Source organism: Sinohyriopsis cumingii, chromosome 4 (assembly GCF_028554795.1).
Source record: "Sinohyriopsis cumingii isolate HCF-2022 chromosome 4, ASM2855479v2, whole genome shotgun sequence".
Classification (NCBI taxonomy): Eukaryota; Metazoa; Mollusca; class Bivalvia; order Unionida; family Unionidae; genus Sinohyriopsis; species Sinohyriopsis cumingii.
The window spans coordinates 145816150-145827244 of NC_142964.1; the positions used below are offsets into that span (position 1 = coordinate 145816150).

The 11095-nt window shown below is 34.4% G+C and overlaps 1 long non-coding RNA gene across 1 annotated transcript; it reads left to right on the forward strand.

The window, feature by feature from the left end:
* The first annotated feature begins 1144 nt into the window (after positions 1 to 1144).
* Positions 1145 to 9899, forward strand: LOC149802281 (uncharacterized). Its single transcript, XR_016420803.1, has 2 exons — positions 1145 to 4264; positions 7856 to 9899. It is a non-coding gene; the product is annotated as an uncharacterized LOC149802281 (long non-coding RNA).
* The last annotated feature ends 1196 nt before the right edge of the window (positions 9900 to 11095 follow it).

The window sequence follows — 11095 nt, forward strand, 5'->3', positions numbered from 1 at the left end:
ACTGTAGCTAATCGGCAGAATTAAAGTAGGTCAGCAACGGAAAGTTATAATGTGAAGTATCATCTTTCTAAAAATATAATTAAGTTCTGTTTTACTTTTCATGAGCACCAACAATTTCATAACATGCTCAGACATTTCATGAATATTGGAACACCAGGTTAACAAAAACATCTTGATGATAGTGAGGATAACTCTCACAGCAGATATGAAAGAGCATCTAATATATCATTATGTAAGCCTCTCAAGTGTAATTATTTTCAGACAAAATATGAAAACATGTATGCTGATCCTATTCGCCAGCTCGCAGGTCACTAGCGTGCAATCAATGTAACCAATACTACTGCTAGGTGGTGAACAACTGTAAAATTATTGCTGAATCCACGTCATTTGATTCAGCACTTTTATGTTTTGCATTTTCTGCTCGTAAAAACTGCAAAAGATATCTTATCATGACAGATCTTTTAGCCCGTATGTTACTGGTATTGTTGGTAGATCTGTATGAACAACCAGTCTTTATTCAGACCAATTTTTAGTTAAACTTTTTTCAACCATTTCTTTACTAATGAGATTCTTACCTTATTACCTTTCTTAAACTTATGTCTACGGTACACGATCTCGTTCTCCAACTTTGGATTTTTAATAGCAGCATTCACTGTTATACCTAATGTCCTTTGTTTCATGTTATATTACTCTGATAAATTCTTATCAGACTATCTATATTTTTCTATGTAGCTTTAGTTTTAAAATGCTTATGGATCTTTCCTTTGAGCGTACGATAAAAAACACTGGTCAAAAACACTCGTTCCGCATCAGTATTTTCCAATATTATTTTGTTTCAGAAACTGTTCAAACTGCTTATTAGGTCTTATTTTTGTTGCTGCTATAATATCGTGCAGTGCATGATTTAATCGTTTTTTTTTTCTTGTTTTATCAGCAACATGCATACTAAAAACGTATTCACTAAAATATTAACAATGTTGAGCAGGTATCGTTTGTTATCATTTTGAGCAGCAGTCGACATATCGTCAACATATATTGCCCAAAAATCATCCAAGGCGTTTGTGACTTTTCTAATGTATTACTTTTAAGTAATTGTCATTCTGATCCCACTGTTGTTGAGCACGGTCAGTTCCGATAACTAATTTATATTTCCTTCCAATAATACCCTGCACTTGCTTTCGGTCAAAACTTTCTCAAAGTCCATATGGTTTCATAACTCTTAGTTCATCAATCACCTGTTTAATCACATTCTGCTTGATCATTTTCTAAATGGCAATAACAGATGTCATGTCTCATTGCATTTGCATGAACCTAAATATAAGGTTCTTGTCCTGGTTATTATTTTATCAAGCTGTTCATCAACAGGATTCCATGGTCTTGTGTATTTACCTTCTGGCAGTGTACAACCCCGTTTAGGTTTCGGTAATTTCCCAATAAGATCGTGATTATCTAAACCCTATCCATTAATAGCACGATAGGTACAACGTTGGTAGTATGTTACCATCTCGTCTTCTTCTGTACCAAGATCTCTATCTGAATCGCAGTGACAGTGGTTTATGTTTTGTTTGTTTGAAGTGATATAATTTAATCGCTAATTAGAATGATTATGCCGGGAATTGGACCGCAAGCGGTCCCACCAGCGGCTTTTTCTGTTTGATGGTTTTATTTTCAAAACCAAATGTTTTTATTACCAATAACATTAATTTTTAGACATTATTCTATGTAGTTCTTTATATCGTCTCAGCTTTATTTTATGTTTTGGTTCTGCACTTGAAACAATATGTTGTCATTTTTTTAAACTTAATTATTAACAGACGATCTAGACCTCATTCAGCACTGGGGGGTGTCAATTAAAAACAGTGATGATTCTCATAAACACCTTTAACAAAATTCTCGCATCATGTCCATTTGTCTGATACACAGAATACAATAACAACCACAAGATGTACTTACAGATGGCTTAAGCCGTTTAAAAAGTTATTGTTTTTACTTTTTTGATGAGGATCCGTTGGGAGCAAGCTCCACTGAGGACTGTACAAACTGCTCAATAATAACACTCTGTGGAAGATCAGACGAACAAAAATAATTGTTGTTGTAAAGTCTACTCAATGTATACCTAAACAATCATCAAAGTTTTGAATAATAAAAACATAACGTATATCAGGGTTCATCGTAGGCGCTTTATCTTCTTTAGTAAAACTCCAATTAGTCAGCCGCTCCGGTGGCCAGGTGGTTAGAGCTTCCGCCCCGGATGATGGAGGTCGTGGGTTCGTTCGTCGGCCTACTCATGCCAAACAATAACAAACATATTACTAACAGCTGCTTCGCCTGGCGCTCAGCATTAAGACGTTAGTATTAGGACTGGTCACCCTAGTTTCAGGATAATGTGGCTGTGTAGGACATGATGCTACATGACTGTGGCACGTTGCCCCAGTGTTAGACATCACGATTAATTGCCACACTGCAGATATCGTAGCGATATGACTGAAAAGTTGTTAAAGCTACGTTAACAAAATCCAAATAAAACCAAATCACCAATTAGTCCTTTGATTCCGTTTAACTGTTTAGCAATCTTAAAATTACTATGAGGCGACACTACTAGCGTCTTGTCGTTGGTAGTAGTATCCTTCTTCCTTTACACGCTCGTATTCTGCTTGTTACTGAAGATGTAGGCCACATTCTATTTCTATTTTTAAGAAGACGTTATGTTACCCCTGCTATAATTGATCCAATGAAACATCCCGTTCTCTTGTTGATTATATTTCGCACGGGTTCTCAGTTTTCGGTCGTTGACTTTTATTACTTGCCCATCGTTGTCTTTTTTAAATACTAGTCGCCTTTTTGGCATTATGTATCTTGTCATTATCTTTTCATTACAAGAAAGCAATCTAATGGGTACTAGTCAAACAGCGCCTTATGCTGCAGCAAGACTTGGAACTCTAAATACTAGAAGTATATTTGGTGCTATTGTTCTTGAGATAGTTACTTGTGCATGTCCTAACCACCCAGGCTCGCTTGCGATCTGAACATCGCAGTAACTTGTGCTACTGATACATTTAGTATGATAGGTTAGCATTTTGACAATTTGTTAATATGTGGTGGTGTTAATAGTAATGATACTGGGACGAGTGGACTTTGCTAGGCCTTAAAATTAATGTTAGTTGAAACCGCTCGTCGTTGTATAACAGCTTGTGCAAGCTTTTTGATCGGTCCTTCTGATAAACTTACTTCATGTGAAATATACTTCATTCTTTATATTGTGTCGTTTGACAAAACGTTTTTACGCCACTTGTATTTAAATGCCCATTATACCGTTTGCATCAAGTGCTTAGAATATGTAAGATGTTAGTATTGCATACCAGTTATGCCGTTGGTCATCAACTAGAGCTGGTTCTAATGTCCATATCTGCCGTTGATACAATTGCTCGTTCGAAATGTTTTGATGTACAAAGGTGAAAGATTGGATAAATTGTTCGAAACTCGTCTACTGAAATTCGCGATCCATTATCAGCGTCTAAGTACTTTTGCATTGTCCCCATCAGCATCAAGTACGCACGAAATATGTCACGATTTGGCCAAATGTAAAATTTCATTCAATAGTCCGTTCCGGATACTGTATAGGATTTATTCTAACGAATATTCTCCTGACTCTCAGGTTATCAAAACACCAATTTTATGCAGTTGATTATTACGTGTGCTCTGTCATTGAAATGCAATAAATATGTACCGTGTTAGCTGTTCGCTTGGCGCTGTTGCCAATCGCTAACTAAATCTGATAAATCTTATTATGTTTGAAAAATATGTTTCGATTGTCATCTGCTAACATTGTTTCGAGTTTGACTTGGTAACCTACAATACATCCATAATGCAAGCCTTAAATTGCAAACTGGTTATCAGCAACATCAGCAGATTTCATCAGACAGTCTTTCTGATCAGCTTGCTCAAGAATACGAGAATGTTTTATGCCACAAAATACTTTGTTATATTCTCTACAAAATCCAATATTGTAACATGCTTTGAACTATCTGTACAATATTGTCATTTCGCTTAACCGTCATTGTACTATTCGGTGTTTATCATTGGAATAATATATTGCATTTTTCCTACTATAGCACCTTAGTTAGCTATCAGCCGCTCGTGTGGAAATTCCAGTGGTATTACACAAAGATATAAGCGCTTTTCTGTCGTTGGTCACAGCACCAGAAGTTGCAGGACGTTTTTCTTATTGTGCGTGGAGTTCCATCATTATTACCAGCAGCAGCTGGTAAGTAGCAATTCTTAGTAAATCAGATGCATTAGCATTTTCAGGTCGTGTATCCTTGAACCATCATATTAGTTGCAATGCTTCTCAAGTAATCTTTGCTAAACGACACCATATTAACAACTGTAACTGAATTGCATGGAAATATCTTCGACAGTTTGATTGGCGAGTTGATATCTAGCGCTTCTAAGCGAACCTCAGCGATTGTTAACTATTGCAATTTCAATTCCAGGAGCAAGAATCACACCTGAATATGTTTGTGTTCTATCTCGCACTTCAAGAACAGCTTTATGTGGTAGCATAATTACTAAACGTATGATGGCCGATCTTATTAGGCTCGTTTGAGTTTTCGTCAAGATATTCAACGTACTCGTACTATATTGCTAAGTTCTCCGTGTGGATTTCTTTGGTTAGGTCAAGCTAGTTTCTGGATGACATCCTATTAGATGAAATTTCGGAACTCTGATGCTAGAGGGCTGCAATGATGATTTATTGTTTGTTAAGAAACGGGTGGGACACATTTGATCTTATCGGTGATCGTTTGTCCGAAGGCTGTTGCTGCTAAGATGCGGCGCCTGTTGTAAATGCGTTTGATGCATCCATTGCAATAGGCGCTACTTTATGCGTTATGCCGGTATATTGTCAACTATCTTTGAGATAATGTTCCAGAAGAAACCTGCTACTATGTTTTGTCCATAACGTTTTGTGGTTTCATTCTTTATCAGAATCAGTATATACATTGCTGATCCGCTAGTGAGCACCATGCGTTCTCAAGTGCATGTAATACTGTACAATTTCTTTATTAAGATCAAGCTGACCACCTGACTGGGGTGCCAGTGTCATTGTAATAGTTGAAATATGACTTTCAAGATAATCAAATAATATATAACCTTTCTCGAATTAACATGCATTAACGAGGAACGTCAGGACCAAAACAATAAATCATCTGTCATCTGCTTCATCATGTCGTGTAGGAGCCTATCACAACTGAACAAGTTATCAGCATTATGTTTACGTCTGTAATGTGACAGAAGACTCAGCCTTATATAAAAAGATGTTGAGTTTGCAACAGCTCCGGCGACAGAGCCGTACTGCTATAATTAAATCAGAGTAATAATCTTATAGTGTTGTTCTTGCATGATTCTTGCTTGAAGTGTCTTATAGTTTGGAGTCAGCTCAAATTATCAGCTGCACCGCCGTATTCTGTTATTATAGACTGTATATTGCATAATTGTGTTTAAACATGTTATGTTGTAAGAACCCTTGAGGATCTGCAAAATGAAGTGTAAAGTCATCATTGACACAGATTCTACGTTGGCTATCAAATACCAAGCTGTAGCTGAAACATTAATGCTGTTTTATGTCATACTGCTGGTTCAGATAAAGTTCGATTGGTGGGTTATAAGAAACAGTAACATTCGTGCCGTCAGTTGTAGTTTGAGATGAATCAAGTAACAACATTGTTGTTAACATTTTAATAATCTAATAGATACAATTCTGCTTGGCAGAATTTACACACGGACTGCGATCAAATCGTCTTCAAACTGTTCGACGGTTGTTAGACAACTGTTCTATCGGAGATGATCTAAAATGAGATGATCCAAAATGATCTAAAATGTCAACAATGTCATTGTCGATTTATCTGCTGATGTTTCCAACGTCCGTTGATAAAATAAGCAGAATTAGTCAAATAATATTTTCAGCTTGAGACTTAAAGAATTTAATATCATAACCTCGTTTTATCGTCAAGTTTCCCTGCTTGCCTACTTAATGCTTTTATCAGTAAATCATTATTGTTTCTGATGATTTTGGTCTTTCTATTTTCCCATTTTCGTTAACGTTCTATTGCGTATACTGTTTTTGCGAATAATTTATGTTCAAAAGTTACATATTCAGAATCAGTACTTTTACAAAAAATACTTCTTCTTCGCGCTACGTCCCTTTTTTCATCTAAAATCATGTTTATCTTTCTCATCTGATACTCTTAGCATCATTTCTTGTCGGGTTTTAGCTTTTTGTCTGATTGTTTCCAGAATTTGTTTTGCAGCTTGTTGCAACTTTTCCTTTTGGGATTTCACTAAAATCAAAAGGAAAAAGAATCAAAGGTGCAAATCGACCAGCTGTATAAAACATTGAGAAATGCATTATTATTCTTATAATACTAACGTTAAGAGTTCACATGCTTTTTATATGTATTGGCGGTACACTGATATTGTGAACGCACTATAGAGCTGGCATTTATTTCACTCATGGTCATTACTTAATTCTGAACAAAGATCTAACCCAGTTTAGCTATGTTAGGTATTTTACGAGAAAGCAGCCTAAGTATGTTATTTAGTACCAACGGTAAAGCAATTTCCCCGGGGATATACTAGTGGTAGTGACTCCGGAAAGCTAACCAGCGAGCCACTGCGGCTCCTAAATTGGATCCGTCTATTTTTATATTTACAAAATACGACAGTTATCTGTAAAATGAAACACATATCACTTCTGACAGTATCCATTTCCCTTCAAAAATGTGCATGTAAAACGATAGTTTTACATTATCGTTCATAAAACGTTTTTAGCATTGATAACAAAATTCTGTTCCTACTAATAGTTCTTACAAAACAATTGGTCTTAATTTTCCTGTAGAGTTATATGCATGTATGTGCAGATAACTGTTTTCCTTTTAATGAATGCTCCGTCCTTCTCTATGGACACAACAGTTTGATAGAAAGGGGATTTTAATTTTAATTTATTTTTAATTATTAGGTTTTATATTTTATTTTTAATTATTAGTTTTTCTTTGAGGTTTCTGACAGTCTAATGCTTATTGACCAATAATGAATCGGCACAATGAGCAAATTGCTTATGTACCTTGGCCATACACACTCTCTGTACATACCAGTTTCTACAATTTGTTTTAAATAAAATAGAAGTTATATCACCGAAGCATGATATTAAACGGGTGAGATGTATATATGCAACAAGAATCAGTTTACCAAAATTGGTCTTTGTGTAACAAGGAGTGCATAGAAATCACGTTATTTACATCTAGGTGCTGGAGTCGGTTTTATGTAAGTCACATAAAACTTGAATCTTCAGTTTGATGTCTTTGAACTGAAATGTATTACACGGGATTAATTTGAATCTGCTTTAATGCCTTCGAGGATTTGACACTGCAACGACCTTATTTCCTAACTTGAAAATGAACAATTAAACCTAGGCAACGAAATGTATCTTAAAATGTAATGAACGCATTAGGCATTATTAAATTTTATTTGTACATGTATACTATATATATTCTGTCTTTCGCATTGTCAACAACATAAAATATAAAAACAAAACACCAACAATACTGTGTTTTTACAATAATAATATCAAAGTTTATTTTGTTCTTTTTTACCCTCTTAACATACTTTTAACATTAGCATGGAAAGTAAGCATATAATGTATCATTCTTAAAAATTAAATCTAAGTATTGGGCTGAAGAATTAAAGTATTTTATGTTAATAATTCGCATATTTTTAATTATCCATAAACGTATAAAACAGAATTCTCTCATTTTAGACAAGTGATTTTTGTTTTATTCATCTTGTACAATTCTTTCAGTTGTAAACATTAAATAATGGCAGGCTGATCAAGAGTGGCTGGGAATAAAGTTTCCATAGTTACACCCAGACGAAATGCATCTTCTTCATGTACAGTTACTAAAAGGTGAAAGAGAGCTTCAGCTTGTCTGCTTTCTACGGGTCCTACTGGTGTAACACAGGCAAAATTAAAAATTGACTTTGCAGATGACTGTTAGGACAGGATAGAATGAAGTTATATTGTCTTTAGTCAAACTGTTTTTCAATAAAACTATAATGGAATTTAAACAATCATATAACATACAGTGGGTCATGGGTCTTACATAAATGTCTGTGTTAAATGAAATGTATGGATCGAATTGAATTATTAAGGGCTCTTAATCCATTTAAAATCTTCATCACATTGCAAAACTTTCATCCGAACTAGTCTCATGTTTAAGATAGTATTACATGTAAGTACCAACGTTACTCGGTAATGACCGTAAAATATATAACGATTTAACTTCAAATTACATTCCATAACATAATATATTGTCATGTCACGATTCGTTGTGTCAATGGTGGGTGTGTGTTATTAAACAAGTATAATATTGGAAAATTCGATGTGAAAGTGTATATATATATATATATATATATATATATATATATATATATATATATATATATATATATATATATCACAATAGCCAATTGGTAGATTCATATACTTATGAAACAACGAAGTGTTTACATAGACTTTGTAATTATTTATTTCGACACTAGACACTTTTTATTCAAGTGCCAATATGTGACGTCATGAGTTCAAACTTGACGAAACAAATCATAGGTTCGGAATCACGTCATGAGCGCACTTCATGTTTAATTAATTTTAGATCAACGTTCAGTGTAAATGCCATTATAGAGGAAGATGATAATACCATTTCATTCGACAGTTGTTAACGATAACGGTAGAGTTTAAAAGCTGTTAACTATATGTATTACAAACATTTTTGTGGCATTATTATAACAGTCATTTCTATCAAACTAACGCACCAATGTTCCTTTTATCTTATATCTGATAGAAAACATTGATTATTGTTTCTATCTCCATCTGTAGAAAGAAAAATGGATTGAAACTCATTTAGTCTTCCAGCGATTTATAAATCCTTTTTGAACTTTTATTCGGTACAATCTAAAGTTAGTTACATAAAAATATAAATAATAAATCTGCCCTCTTCTAGCGATCAGATGACAATCGGAATTGTTTCTCCTTCACTCCACCCACTGTTGACTGAAGCATGTGTCTTAAAACGGCTTCGAATCATATTAAAGAACCTTTATGTCAACCTCAGAGAAGCACATATTTATTACAAACAGAGAGTTCCACCTAACAAAAGCTAATACTTCATGATATATGACTTTCATATGAATTGTCGACTGCAAGAAAAGCAACACTGGGTTAGTTTCTAGGTTCTTTTTCTTTTAAATAAAGATCCTAATTTTCAAATATTAGGGTTTTTCAATTGTGATATCAATGTTTTACAATTTTGTCGATCCTTCAATGAGTGTGTTTTTTAAAGATATCATACAGTTACCAAGCTGTGGATCAGATATACATATTAGTTACATGTACCGGTATGTGTAATCTACTCCAATGTCGACTCACATTCACAGGTTCTCAGTATCAATCGTCAGGTAAAATACAATTACATCATCTTATACTACGAGATCATTAATAAATCCATCAAGGTCGTCTACGAATGGTGCTTCATCAATATCAGTTATAAAATTATTAATGTCATCGCCATCTTCATTTAACAATTTTGCATTTTCATTAAAATCTTTAAGTACATTGTAACATTTCTGATCATCATTTGACGGAGCTACTAAATACAACTTATCCCATTTGAGCCATCTCATTATAAAATTAAGTAATAATTGCGTTTTAACCGACCCAGATGGACCTATCGTTATCATTGTGATGGAATTCGGCAATGCTGATATATGTTTTAATGGCTCTTGTTTTCGTGTCGCTGAGAAATCAATGACATCCATGTTGTATATGTATAATAAATAATAGCAATCTATATTGTGTTCGATGTAGAGCATCCATCCCCACAAGTTGGTTAACAAAAAAATAAAAAATAAAAAGCGTGCTCTTACAGGTAAATGTGTAAAATATGGTAGAAATAAATATAAATTTATTTCAATAATAAATCTGATAGTGATATCGCTACTTCATTAGACAAATTACCAGGAACTCCATGGGCTAAATACCCAGGAGAAAAACATCTTCCTGGATATAATGATTGTGGTCCTGGAACCCGATTTGATATTCCACTTGACAAGCGAGATCAACCAAGACCTGGTGACTATCAAAATAAACGCGATTGATCGAGCATGTCAAGCTCATAATTTAGCTTATAAAAGTAAAGATCTGTAACAACGACATGTTCAGATGCGATGTTGATTTAAGCATTAAATTCTATAAAAATTAAATGTTTCAGAGAATCATTACCTAATTGTTTGGTAAGATCTGCGATGAAATTTAAATTATTATTCGGAGCCAGTAATTGATTAACCAATTATTGAACTAATGGAATCGATTTATTATAGTCCAAGCGGATATTAGAGGGGTAGAGCAGCGATTAGTAAACTCGTTGATGCAGCAAATGTTACACGTCATGTTGCTGCAAAATGGTTAGCACGACAGGCAATATGCAAAATGTATCTAAAACCAGTTAAAAAATTAGCATTCACAGTTTGATGTCAGCAATCCTAATGAAGTTCATCAAGCAGATACGGGTTAACTGTCGTTGACGTTGCAAGTAAATATAAGGAAGCAGAGCCCTTATCAACTAAAACAGCAACTTAAGTTTCTTCTGCTTTTGAGCGAATTTATCAACGAGGATCCTTACGATGGCCACAGCTATTACAAGTTGATACTGACAAGGAGTTTCATGGTACAGTATCAACTCTGATGAAAAAACATACCGTCAAAAAATTAGTCAAGGACATACCGCAATTCATCGTGATCAGATAATTTGTGAACGATATAATCGAACACTTGCTGAGCGGTTATTTGGATCTCAATATACAAAGGAAATAATCCAGAAAGATAGGAGATCTCGTGAATGGTTTGCAAGATTACCAAGTGTGATAAATGCGTTAAATAATGAAATTACATCTGCCATGAAACCCATTAATTCAATTACAAAAAACACTTACCAATACAACCACATGACTCCTTCTCAAAACAACCAGTATCAGGTAATATTACTGT